The sequence below is a fragment of the Hyposmocoma kahamanoa genome, unplaced genomic scaffold (genome assembly GCF_003589595.1).
Source record: "Hyposmocoma kahamanoa isolate Upper Pololo Valley unplaced genomic scaffold, ASM358959v1 262, whole genome shotgun sequence".
NCBI classification, from domain to species: Eukaryota; Metazoa; Arthropoda; class Insecta; order Lepidoptera; family Cosmopterigidae; genus Hyposmocoma; species Hyposmocoma kahamanoa.
The window spans coordinates 1,807,352-1,822,299 of NW_020653765.1; the positions used below are offsets into that span (position 1 = coordinate 1,807,352).

The 14,948-nt window shown below is 33.5% G+C and overlaps 1 protein-coding gene across 1 annotated transcript in view; it reads right to left on the reverse strand.

The window, feature by feature from the left end:
* Nucleotides 1–14,948, reverse strand: part of LOC113228888 (paired box protein Pax-6) — a 90,006-nt gene that overhangs the window by 7,788 nt on the left and 67,270 nt on the right. The gene's annotated exons all lie outside the window — the stretch shown is intronic.

Consider the following 14,948-nt stretch of genomic DNA (forward strand, 5'->3'; position numbering starts at 1 on the left):
ACAGTCAAGTGTATGTCATGCTTCACACTTTGGATCGTTCTTATCCAAAGCGAAATAGAGTTAATTCAAATCTCAAGAGTCGATACAAGCTCAAATGGCTATGTTTGATTACTGCTATACTGATAAACTTTGGAAAAAATATACAGTCAAATTGAGAATAGACACTGATTAATATACACTGTGAAAACATGATACCTAAAAATTTTCACGATAGAAAAAAAAACACAATTCTAACTCGAAATTTTAGAAAAAAACCGCTGTATTCAATACGTACTTTACATATACCAATGGTTTTTTTTTTATATCAACTGAACTAAAACGCGTATGGTATACGATGTATGTACATTTTTCAAATTAATGCTTTAATATCGTTCGTGAAAAAAAATATTCTGAAACAAAGCCAGAGACCCTGCCGCTTGACCCAAGCAAAATGAACTGTATTAGTACGGAAACAATTTGGATCCGCGCTGAGGTGGTATCAACTCTTTAAGTGGACCATTGAACTGGTGCTATAGTTCGAAAGTATGTATAGGTACTGTAATCGTTTTACTGAATTTAGTTACAACAAACGTAGTTATGTATCTATTAAACATGTTAGGCCCATCCCACACGAAATGAAAATTTTAATAGCCCCTAACGACATGTCGCGTTATTACCGCGTTTAATAAAGTTGATGGTAAGTAATTAAGCAATGGAGGGCGGCGCGAGCCACACCACGTGAGCTGATAATGATGTGAACTTAATTAACTTAGGGTTAATAAGTTGAAAGTTACGTAGGTTCATTAGTAAATACATACTTCCTAGCTATATCTGAAACAATCAGCCTTTTTAATTTTTTGCGAAATTAGGTAATTAAGTACTTAAATTTGTATTTTCTACAGAATCAAGTCTATATGTAATATGAACTTTACATAGAAGAAATAAAAATTTAATTTACTTTATCGTTAAATAACTTCTTTTTAACAATCTGCGAACATCTCTGAACAAACTCCAAAATTCTGCCAACAAAATCAAAGTAAACTTCGCATCTTGTAACAAAAGTTGGTAACAATTAAAATAATTCAACCGTGCTCTCAATATTGTGACATTGAACTGCGTGAAACGGAACGTCGGCCGGAAGTAGCGCTCACGTGCGCGTCTTTTCCGGCCGCCGACTGTCATGGCGCGGGCAACATGGCGGAGATTCCCGCGCTTTCAGGAACGTGTAGAGACACCACTATACTTTTGCCTTTTAAGAACCTTATTGTGGTTTTCTTAAATTTGAATTGATTAAAAGTTAATAAAATGACTTTCATTTTAAATTTTAAAAGTTGTAATAAAGGCTACAAATACGAAAAATACCCCTCAACATTCATAAATACAAACCAGTTTATAAACATAGAAATTCGTATACTTTTGTACTCGAAAAATTCACATTAGATACCGCAGATGTTTTACGTCACCTCTGCATAATACTTTTACTTACGTATAGCAAAATATCAGTAATATTTTTCTCACAGGAAAAATCCGAAAAACCGGCACAACTCAAAGAAGTCACAGGAGGCAATATGTCATAATATTATTGCTTCGGCCTCGAACGAAATCGGCAAAACGTTATCCACAATATTACATTTTACCCACACAACTGAAAGGGACCCCACGCACTATTTTCGCGCAAAAGTTTTCTCTGCTACCTATTTAACTTAAGTGAGTGTAGCTATGTTGAACTGAGATCAAAAGGCTTTGCTCATGGGTAAGGTTATTACATATAGAAAGGATGTTTTTGAAAGATTTTCATGTACAGTAAGTATACGACAATTTACTTTTTTAAAGAGCTGCACAGAATGAATTTGTATGAATAAAACGATTATTCTACTTCACTCGTAAGAAATAAGCTGGCCTATTGATAATATTGTGCAGTCAAAAAAATCGACTACAAACATTTGGTACTGTAATTTCGTATTTATCATCATCATTTCAGCTGAAAGACGTCTACTGTCGACTGTCGTGCTGAACGTAGGATCGCCACAAGTAGACCGGTAAATTGTGATGTTTGCATCCAGTGGACAACAAGTCCTTCCCCTTCACCAGACCATCACACTATTATTACTATTATTATTTTAACTGCCTCGGTGGCCGAACGGTTACCATGCCGGACTGCGACGCAGAGGTCCCAGGTTCGATTCCCGGGCCGGAAGAAATATTTGTATGGCCTACATTTATTTCTCTCGTGAGTTTGGGTGTAATTTGTGGTTGTCTATGTGTGTGTCCATGGCACCCGCGACACAGGGTTTCCCTAGTGCGGGGCTATGTTGAGTGTGTGCGTTATAAAAAAAAACTATGGGAAACAGTACGGACGCCCCATATCTCTTTATCACCCAAAAAAAATTAATCCGGATTATATTTAATTTAGATCAGACTGATAGTTGCAAGCCACATTTTCAAAAGCATAACATACTTGCTTTACCTTGTTTATATATTTTTGAGATGTGTAAATTCGTACGCAAATACAAACACTTTTATACAAAAAAAGGAGACATTCCTTCAAAATATATTTTACGCCATAAAAATAAATTAATATTGCCCCATTCCCGCTTAAATCTAAACTATACAAGTACATATAATTTTTCTATAAAACTGTATAATAACTTACGTAATGTAAATGAAAGCAATGATATACAATTTACAAAAAAGTTGAAAGAGTTACTCTTACAAAAATGTTATTATAGTATTAATGAATACTTAAATGATATATTACTGACCCACGGGAACAAAAGCTAAACAAATAAACACACATTAATATATAAATACAATATATCGATATATATATATGTATATTTAAAAGTAAAATAAAATAATATATAGTAAATTAAATAACAATTATTATTACATACACATATATTTTATGTTTTGTTTGCATTTAAATTTCATATTAAAACATGTAAATTTCTATCTACTAGTTTGCTCCTCTCTCCTTTCCATTATATTGCGTGCCCGAAGGGGTCCTTAATATTTGTCGTTGTTGTATTTTCTTATATTATGGTTTTGCAATAAAATATTGAATATTGAATATTGAAATTTTAGTCAGTTACGGACCAAAAATCTGTAACTTTTTGTTTTTTGAGATAAACCTTTCAATTTTTTATTATATATAGTGGGACTTACGACGCTTTAAAACGCATGAACATTTTTATTTTAATTTTTTTTAATTAACTACTTGTAATTGAGAGACAAAAAAAATTACAAAATCATAAATCTCTCTCTGGTAAATACTACATAATATTTTTTTTTAATGGAAATGCCATGTTACGGTAATTTTTTATTCATAAAATAAATTAAATGTAATTGTAAATTATACTTAAAATTATATAAAATATAAAAATAAAAATACGAGACAAGAAAAAACATGACAGCATATTTGTTATTATTTCGGATATCTGTTTTAGACTCTAGCCTCTCTCTTATATCATGGCCTATTGTTACTGTAATATAATATCTTTTTCGTAGACGTAGCGTCTCCTCGTCAAGCTCCTCTCGATTTTAACATAAGGTTTTCGGTTACTGGTTATAAATGGATAAGAAGTACAAAGTAACGTGTGAAATATATCTTCATTTGTTACAGATCTAGAACACTTTGATCTAGAACACTTGCCGTGGTTTATCAATTATTAATCCAATCTCTTCTCGAAAGCGTCTTTGTATCACAGTTTTCTTGTCTTGTTTAGTTTGTTTATTTTTGTCACTCATAGCTGACCATTATTGAAACGAAAGGTTGTAAGAAATATGCAAACACATCTCCATACAGCGAATCCAGACGTGCAGTGTTGATAATCTATAACGAAAAGAATTTTCATTTATGGACCTAGCAGTTACATTTTGAAAAGTATTCATTAGACATGGAGTAGCACCACAAATATTACATATTGAAAACTTTGCCGTCTATCATAGTCAAAAAAAGTTCCACTTGAACGCCATTGCCTTCCTTAACAATCAACGATGTACTCAAAGAATCAATTTGATTTTGAATATCGTTAAAATCGCTTTACTTTTCTCAGGAGTTTCTTTTGAAAACTCGATTAAAATAGGGCGACAGACTCTCACAGATGAAGGCGCAGGATTTTGCCAAACAACAGTACCAGTTGTTTCACCAATTAATCTGATGGGCACAACAGATGCGACGAATAAGTATGAGTCTGACACAAGTTCAGACTCACTTTGACCAGACGAGCCATCACATCCTCATTTACTGTATAAAACCAACTGTTTCAAACCGTTTTTGTACACGGAATCTATCATCAATATCCTCACCGTTGTGTGATCTAATAAATTCTGTAGAGATAACATTTTTGCACATGTGTTTGTAATTTCAATAGCTGATGCAGATGGGTAACAGTTCTGTTTACTTTTTTGTACTTTGTAATAAGGTGATAGTAAGAAACAGCTCCGTTCATCCATAATATTCTTCAAATATGTATATTGAACCCTGGTCAGATCCAATTCAATAAATACAATTAATGCTTCTTGATCGCTCAGCGTTTGGATGGTATTAGAGTCGTCCATCAATTTTAGCACTGATATTTTTTCTCTGCATCTGCAGACCTCAATGCCTCCACGTTTTTGGCTTCATTACTTTCTCCCTTTGATCGCAGCCCTTAAATATATACACCATAGACGTGTTCGAATCCATATTTATTAAGTAGTGTAGTATTTTTGCGCTTCTTACTAGATTCTGAAGAATTTTCATAAGACATACATGGTATTCCTCGTTTTCCAGTTGAAGTAGATAGAATGGAATCGATTGTCGTTGACAAAGTAACAAAAATCTCTTGATCCAACCAATTAGTGTTAATCCTCAAAAAGGCTTCTTTCTTTCGTGTTGCTTGACTCCATCGACTGTTAAACTGTGTTAACAATTTGTTTTTTAAATCACTAATTATCAAACGTAAATTGTCCTCCGAAAGTTCATAATAATCTGGTAAAAATGTTCCTAAAACCGATTCATTTCTTCCACCTTCAATGTAGGAAAGTATTAGTTCTCGTCTTAGACATTTGAAAGTACTCATTTTCAAAGCAGCTGGAAAAGTATATTCAGTAACAAACGACTGCTTGTTTTAACAAAATTATGAAATTAATGTGTCAGAGCATTATATAGTAATGGCGTAGTGTGAATAATATTGATAAATATGATAAATGCAACCGCATTTATGTTATATTGCGTTGCATTGATAAGGTTATTTTTCTGCGTTAAAATATTTGTTACGATTTCTTTCCTATCTTTAGAAACTGCAAAACACCGCAACAGATTTTTATAAAATTTTGATAATGAGTACCTACCTACGCTATGAAATAATACAAAATTCGAAACTTCGGCAAGCTTCGCTAACAATCACGACCTTTGATGAATTTGATAAAGATAGATTAATGTCTCCAATTTTAATTATGATTTATTTTCTTTACATTACACAACAAATTTGAAAAATATCAACTTATTACTATAATAATATAATTTCTATAAAGCACATCTTACGTAAATGTCAAAAATACATTTACGTAACAAGTGCTTTATAGAAACATTACTAGTATTTATGTGGTCTGTGAACACATAGTTTATCTACCAGAATCAATACGAAATATGACGTCGAAAGGTCCAAAATTATACGGCACAACGAGATGAGTACGGGAAAGAACACTTTGGATGTATTTTTATTAAATCAACATACCTATCTAACATAAAATACCTTCAGTATAATAAAGTATGACATCTAAACCATCAAAATATAAAATTAAATGTGTATTTCAATTAAGACATGGTCAAAACCATTTTCGATGCGCCGTTATTCTACTATTTCCCATAGTGCATCGGTCCAGTTACGTGTTATATCATATTTTTTTCTATAAAAGTACTGACTGTATGTATAGAGTTCCTTTGTACTCTCGTTATTTTAATAAACAGTATTAAAATAAATAGCCAATAACAAAAATTTATCATCTGCATTTCCCCACATCATCCCATACTTTATATCATAGTAAAATATTATGACATTTCTCGTTTTTTCCCGCTGTCTGTAGATATTTCCCGACAGCGATGACAGGCCCTTTTCCCGCCTTCCCGTCATTTCCCGTTGGTCTTTTATAAATTGCAGCTACCCTCGTAGTTCGGACAAAATAATGTTACAGAAGGGTTCCTCACAAATGGAATTTGCTGTAATTCTGTTATTTTGGCGCTGACGTCGTAAACAGTAATTGTTTTACCGCCAATATAATTATGTTTTCGGAATTTAAGTAGGATATTATTTAATATTAACAAATAAGTATGCATAATCAATCGACAATCATGTTGCCTCAATATCACGTCAGATGTAGTTGTAATTGTTTTGAGCTTTGTTAACAAAGATAACGTACCTATTGTATTCTTAACGTAAACGGTATATATATATATATATACCTAAATAACAATATACACTCCACATCTTATTAACTCCATTACATGTAAAAGCCTTAGAATAATAACGCATAGAATGATAGTTTCATATCAAACGAACTGTCACAAGTGAGGCAAAAATCAAATTCATGTAGGCTAGTTTTAGTAGTAGGTTAATTTTCGGTTTTAGTGAATATTTATATAAAAATACAAATTGAAACGCGTTACTTCCTTGTGGAATGTGATATTAGTATCTATTTTATGTTTGTCTGACTTATTTTTATACTCATTTACCGCACATTTCGTCATTTTTAGCTAAAATTCTTGAGCTGTTCGCGGTGCAAGTTGACCTTGAGCACTGACGGCCCGCCCGCTCGTGTAGGCCCTTTGGGAGCGCTTCAATTTGCCTCACTAAGCGTGTGCGGACTAGGTTTCTATGCGTTATTATTCTAAGGTAAGAGCCTCAAAAAAACTGATATTGCCATAATACACCGGTGTCATGTCATTAACACGTGATGTCATAAGCATCAACGCATGCAACTTGTTCCTAACAACACTAATTACGAACAAAAAACCTTAAAATGTTACCGAAAATGGCTTATTAACTTCACAAAATGGAACACGAAATTATGAATAAAAACTAATAATAACTTTTTATTCTGAAATTGTTAGAGTCAAAGGCGCATCAGCTTGACACTTGTAGTAGTAATATTTTTCGTCTAATTGGCCATACTGCCAGATTTGAAATTGTAATTTTTCTTCAATAGGTACTTTAATTTTCTGACATTTTTTCGCAGTAAATTGTTGTCTTTTCGGTGGCCATCTTGAAACCCGCTTGACACATATGATTTGAATTCAATGTAGTCTTTTACTCTATATTCTCTCCGTTAATGGTTAAAGGCAAAGGTTCAAAACCGTACACCCAAGTTTTAGGTAGATAGGCCAAGACTCGCCTTTGGTGAGCTGTCATTGTGAGTCTATCTTCATTCTTCTTTATAAAAAAAAAATTTCTAAAATTTATGGTTAAAATGTAGTTCCTGTTTAGCACTACAAACAATTCACTGTGTAACTTAACTTTTACGTAGTTGTACACATTTCGTTAATTTCACCATCCCGCTAAAATTTCTAGCTCATTACAGAGTTTTCCTATCTATTATTTGTGTATAGTATGTTGTTTTAAACTTATAACGATACACATGAAATTTGAATTTATTTTGACTAACAATTTATAATTAGTTATAATAATATTTAAAATGTTAACGCACGTCAGTTCGTGTGTTTTAATGAATACCAAAATGGATTGTATTCGAGAGTTTATATTTAATTATTAACTTATTCATATACCTGCAGGATACTTATCCACCCACTGCTGGGTACTGGTGTCCTATAAGGACAAGGGTTGGACCTTAGGTTCCCAAATCTTTTTAGCTCCTCCCACTTATGCAAGATAAAAAATATCAACGCTCATCACCACAAAAAATAATTCAAAACACGCATTTTTTATATTAACTTAACACAAAAAATCACAAGGAAAAAAAAATGTACTGTAGTTTATACGTATAGGTAATTTAGGTTTTTTTTCAAATGCGGTACCACCCCCTGACAAGCATCAACGCCCCCCATTGCTTCCGAAGCCCACTGGGAGGCAGTAGGGAACGCTTTGGGAAAATAGTTTACATAGGGTTTAGACCATACTCCACCATGCTGACCCAGTACGGATTGGGTTTACGCATTTTCCAGGGTTTGTCAACTTTCTTCGACATGTAGGTACGTTCTCTTTCATCTAATAATGAGAGGTATTGTTAAGATACATTCACAAATGTAAGTAACTTACAAATTAAATTCATAGGTACAAAATTAAATTCATAGGTACAAACAGGGATTCGCATCGTTCTGACTATTAAAATAAACTAAGAATTTAAGTAAACTAAGAATTAGCAGTAGAGCTTCTAGTGACAGAGTTCGTCCAGGGAAGTCACAGTACTTTGTGCCACCTTACCTGTTTCTGCCGCCAAGCAGTAATGTCAGCATTACTATGTTTCGGTTTTGAAGGGTAAGGGTACTGGTGAAATTACAGGCACCTGTGTCTTGTCATCTTATGTCTCAGGGTGTCGGCCGCAACAGCAATACCCCTCAGAATTTTGTGATTTAGAGCTCTGAGTGGCATTGCAATTGTTAGGGACAGGCTTGCCGCTTACCATCAGACATACGATTTGTTCGTCCGGACACTTATGTCCACTTGCACTAAACCTAGGTAGGTCTTAAACCAATAATGGCAATGCAAAAGACACTCTTAATACATTGTGTTAAGAGTGTCTTATCAATTTAAGCATTGGTTTAAGGCATACTTAAGTTCAGTGCAAGTGGTCATTAGTATTCTAAAAAAATAATCTTTTTGCAAGAATAAGGAGATTGAACGTCCAACCTTTATAACTAGTTACATAGAATTTTACCCAGTTTGTTTTGTATTTTCATAGTGGTATTAAAAATTTAAAAAAGAACAATAAACAACGATATATTATAAGTATGAATGCCTTTCCAACGCCGTGAAATATCCATTGATATACCCAACGTTTTTCCAACACCTCTATTATATCCGTAATAAGATTCAAAATGGAAAATGGTAAGGGTAGGTTTTTGCGGGTGCCAATTTTTCAAAACACACCCTCCAGGAAACGCGCCCCCGCTTCCGTTAGGCTCGAGGATCGATATTCAACCCCTATAGGGTGGCCAAGGGGTGAAAAATTCGGGGATGAAATATTTTAATATTTTTTACCGCCAGAGGGGTTAGTATGGAATTATTTTTTAAAGTTCCAGTTTCGGAGCTATTCGAGTTTTACGGAAGTTGGCGATTGCCCTATTCCATTGTAATGTGTCATTTGACATTATAATTTTCTCAGTCATCAGTCTGCTACTAATAAAAGTTAACCTTACCTGTTTATATATAAAGGTTAAAGTTGCGCATTGACGATCTATTTTTTTAATTATAGATGCCGAACTTTCAAAACATAAATTAAATATTCAAGTTTTGAGCCATTTAAAGATACTTTTATTCCTCACACGTGTTCGGGAATGGTCGCTTTTTTAACAAAGAACATTGTTTCTATCTATAGTGTGGCAAAACTAACTATATCCCGGCCGAGGCTACGAAATCCGTATAAAAAAATATTTTTTATTGTTACGTTTGAAGGCCAGTTGGTCACGTTAAACTTTTAAGTATTTGGCCATTATAAAAAAAGTGCCATACGACCAAGTCCGCTGGATATTTCAGCGCTTCATTTTTATTTTTTTACTGATCGTTGGCTAGAGAGCCGTTAGCTTAAAAAGATAACAAATAATTAAGAAAGTAAAAAATATACTTAATCTAAAGAAAGAAAAAAAACTCGTGTTAAAACTGTAACTCTACAAAAACCCGCCTTTTTTGATCGATTATGTTTATTTTTCGCGAAATGCATTTTTGTTTTGTTCCTAATTCTGTTGTAAACAAATCAATGATTAGAAAGAAAATATTTTATAAAATTACGACAATGTATTTATGTCCCACTTAATAGAAAGCGCAACATATATTTTAATCATTTCCATGCATTTATTGTATGTAGCCGCAATGAAAACAGCAATACTTCACTTTTTTTTAATTTATCGTATAATTTCCATTACGCTTTGTCAACCGAATTTTATAATGTTAAAGATTTTTTATTTTGATTTTTGTTTCATTAATGTTTAATAACAAATATTTTAAATTGATGTCATTTTAATTATAATCTTGACTTAATTGTCTCACATTTAAACCATCAATATGTATCAGAATATCGTAAATTATTGTGCTTATCTAACCAATTATTACTTTACCGTTAACAGTTTACCTATAAACATAAAATAGTATATGAATTGACGTTTTACACAAGTAAGGAGTTTCTCAATCAGAATTACATTCGATCTATTTTTTTTATAATACCAAGGGGCGTGACGAAAACATCGTGCGCCTGTCCATAACAGTTGCAGTGCCACTCAGAGCTTTTAATCACAAAGATCTGAGGGGCACTGCCACTGCGCCCGATACCGATATAAGTTGACAAGTCCCATATGCCTGTAATTTTACCAGCACCCCTACCCGTCAAAACCGGAATGCCGTAGTGTTCACATTACCGCTTGGCGACAGAAATAGGTAAGGTGGCAGTAGCTGGATGAACTCTTTCATAAGGAGCGCTACTGCTACTAAACCGTATATAATATTATATACATGATGACTACGAAGATTGGGCTTCAAAACATGATATCTACTATTTAGTATAATCTAAACCATAATATCTTTCTAGAATATACCTTGGAGAGGGTTTTATATCGTATGATACAGCACTTCCACCAATATAAGTTTATAAATTCACTGGTATACTACACTAGAAAGTAAGTAGTAAGTCAACTACGCGTTTGTAATAAGTTTGGTTTATAATAATGGTTTGTAATAATTCTGGAACGTATTGTAGATTTCATAATTTATTGAACTTTGTAACCAATAGTAAAAAAATGTACATTTTTCTCCAATATTTTTTTTTTCATGAAAGAATACAGTTAAGTGCACAAAGAAGTTAATTGCACGCAATAAACATAAAACAAGTGAACAATAATAATAAAAATAAAAATTAAATATGAAAACATTTTACATGATTATGTAGTAATTTACCATCATGCGTACCTATCGCGGCTGGTTTTTCTATGAGTTATTTTGAAAAATTTCCACCATTTGAAAATTTACGGTAACACTATATATAAATGAGCAGGAATTATGTACCTAAGCGTGACAAACAGTTGTGCAGCTTTAGCTCAGTTTTTTTCAAAAGTTGTCGACGTCACCACGTTGATAATTAATAAACAAAATACTTAAAAAAACATTCTACACACTTACATCTCTGCTTTAAAAGTCTTCTCAAAAGATTTCCGAAAAGCGTCAATGTTTCCCAATCCATATCCCCCCTACTCCCACCTTGAACCCCAGGGCAACACGTGGTCCGACAGAATACAAAACGATGTTGCACCGTTCAAAGCAAATTGAGCCTTGCATACCGCTGTCAAAGCTTAATGTGGCCTGTAATGGACGTGCAGCCTGGAATATTTTGTAAGGGCTGGCAATTGGTGCATTTAAACATAATGTTCACTGAAACTACTGAAATTGATGATTTTTTGGCACGATGTTATAAATGTAACATTTTTACATGTTTTCCTATTTATATGTTACATTTCATTCAAAAATCTTAACTAATATGGTAAAGTACGAAGAAAGTAATATTTTATCTCGTTTTACATATTAAAGTAGTATAAATTAAAAATATTCATCTGACACTTATCTTAATTATGCATAATCGAAAAGATTTCCAAACGAATTTTTCGGAATCATTCGAATGTACAGCCCTATAGGCAGTCTAAATTATTTTCAGATATCGTGGTATCGCCACTCAGTGCCTTGAATATAGATTAAGGAAAGATATTAGTTGAATTTAATTCATTCATTCACAAGATTCAAATATGTTTTAGATACATAGGTGTTGAATCCTTATATAAACGTTTGTCAGCTGTTTAACTTACTTATACTTATGTATATCGGAAAATAAAATTCTATCAGTTTTTTATTTTCAAAGTGAAAGAGTGGCCATTACATTGCACAACCCTAAAACTATCAACACGTCTTCTAAATTCAAACCTATTCAAATTCTTGATGTAAGAATGACCTAAGCGCGCAGTCACGCGATATTCCGACTGCAACGTGATTGCAAAATAGCAGTTGGAAAGTAGCATCACAGTGATTGCATTACAACTACTGACCATTAGTATAACTGGCATGCAGTCACTGCACAACGACTTCATCGCTATTGCACCTCAGGTGTTGACAGTAGCCGTGCAACCGTTGCATCGCGACTGCACGCCGACTGCATCCTTACTAGCAGTAGAGCTGCATGTTTAGTATCAGTTAGGCTCCTTGTGAAAGTGTTCGTCCAGGGAATGACTTACCTATTTCTGCCGCCAAGCCGCATGGACCTTGTCAACTTATGCCTCAAGGTGACCGACGCTATGACACTGCAACTGCTATGGACACGCATGTTGCTTACCACTAGGTGGATACTTCTACATCCCTACACTTGGTATCTTAAAAAAAGTAACTCCCTTGCGACTACATTGGAAGTCAGCTCGTAGTTTTGTTTTATTTTTCTTTTTTTTTTCCTGTTACAACCCAGTGACTGCCGCGACCTCACTGACCCAAGTGACGACGCATCTTGAATATTAACCATGAAAGAGCACTGAAAGGTTAATGTGAGGTTGGCTTGGCTGAACAACAGTGTCACCGCAGATTAGTATTTATTTTATATAATATTTTCTTTCTTTTATTCGCTACAGACAAGTTCAACTTTAATTAGTACCTTAAATCTCAAATTTAAAAATAAGAACTATCTCATTACCTTGAAGCCCAAGTTCTATTAAATGGTTGACAAGGCAGATGTTAACCTTCGTATCGTAATGTTGCAAGGTTTTAAACAATTGTTTTTTCACTATATTAAGTTTCTACTACAGTTGAGGCATATTGTTATGTAAGTCACCAATAGTGGCACCATTATATAAGCACAAAAGTATCGTACCTAGCCTTAAAATTCTAAATAACTTTTACAAAACTTAAAAATATGGCCGCCGCCATTTTGTTTTTTCATCGAGAAAATTCCCAAGTTGGAAAATTTTCGCACTTCGTTCTAGTTTGCAGAAACGTATAGTTCTGTCTAACTTTGTTACATAAGGGACGTAAAGACAGTACTACGTTATTCTCAGAATACATTATTTATGTGTTTGAAATAGAAATAGAAAGTATTTTATTTCGTAAAAATCACTATACGGTAAACACACATGTATAAGTACAATATATAATACATGACGATTAAAACCAATGCGAACCATAGCATACCTGATTATAACTGAAGTGGAATAAATGATACCTACGGATAACAAATAAATAATTATACATACACAAATTACAACATAACATAACATAAAAGTTGTAGTACTCAGTAACAAAATAACTACTTGATGACTTTATCATCTTAGTCAGCAGTGACCATGGGACCTGTAGCCCAGTAGTGAGTTAGACATGATTAAATTAAATTAAAATGCTCATTCTTTCAGTGTTGAAGAAAGTTTTTTTTAAGGAAGACAACGTTTTGTATCGTATGAACATTGGTGTACATTGTAGGCGTTATGGAGATCATCTGCTGATTTATTATAATAATTAATACAAAGATCGAACTCATAGCAAAATTTTTCGATCAGTCTGGTGAAGGACCTGGTTCGCGTCCAGCTAGATCGAAGGAGTTTTACTTTGCATTCGATTATAACAAACTAGTGGAGTAATTTCTAACTGTAACGAATACTTCTAACTAATTTCTAAATTGTAACGAATTCTTGTGTGTATATTGGGCACACAAGAATTCGAATAACAGTATTTTGGAAATGAAATTTTATTTTCCGTATCCAATTTGCGTATATTTTTGTTTTTTCAAACAAACCGCGATCATGGGGCCTGTAAAGAGCCCGACATGATTTTTTGTTCGAAAACACAAAATATACGAGTATTAGATCTGAAAAAAAAAAAACAGTTTCATTTGCAATGCGTAATAATTGCGAAAATTAAGAACTCGATTAATAAATAATTAGCATGACAAAATGTGTGCGCTGCACTGTTACGGAGTGAGTCTTTTACATTGTGACATTGATTTTGAGTAGACCCGAAACAGATACTTGGATAATTTCATGGTTTTAAATTGAGGACTAGCTAGACTCGTACAGACAAACAACGAAGTATGTTGTGTGTTTAGAATGAATTTTAAAAATGAACTAGGTAGCCGCAATTGTAAGATTGGCAATAGAGCTGTGACATAGATGTATTTAATTGATGCGTGTAAAAATGTACTTATTAAATATATACATTATTTATTTTATTTTATAATTTTTTTTTATTAAATATATATATTTTAGTAACTTATTTTTGTTCGGAATTTTGCCCAAACACCAAATGAGCAAATACACATTTGGCTCCAATGACTACATCTTTCTATTACACCAATATTCCTTTGGTTTACAAACATTTAGTCCCCACTTAACAATAGGTCTGATGTCGACGTACCTAATAAGTATTCAACGAATTTACTGCGTACCTTTTACATTAGTTTGTCTTTTTTTTATAAAATTAAGTGACGGGACGAGATGTGTGCCTGGTGTTAAACGACACGCCCGTCCATAACAGTTGCAACTCATAGATTTAAATCGCAAATATCTGAGAGATACTGCCACTGCACCTGTCATCTTGAGACGTAAGTTGACAAGTCCCATGCGCCTGTGGCTTCACCAGCTGCTTTACCCAACAAAACCGGAATACAGTAACGCTTGGCGGCAGAAGTAGGTGAAGTGGCAATATCCCCGAACGAACTTTTTCACATAGAGCTCCACTGCTACTAAAATTCGCCCTCCACCACATTGTATTTGTGACGTCATTTCCGTATTTTGTTATATCGTA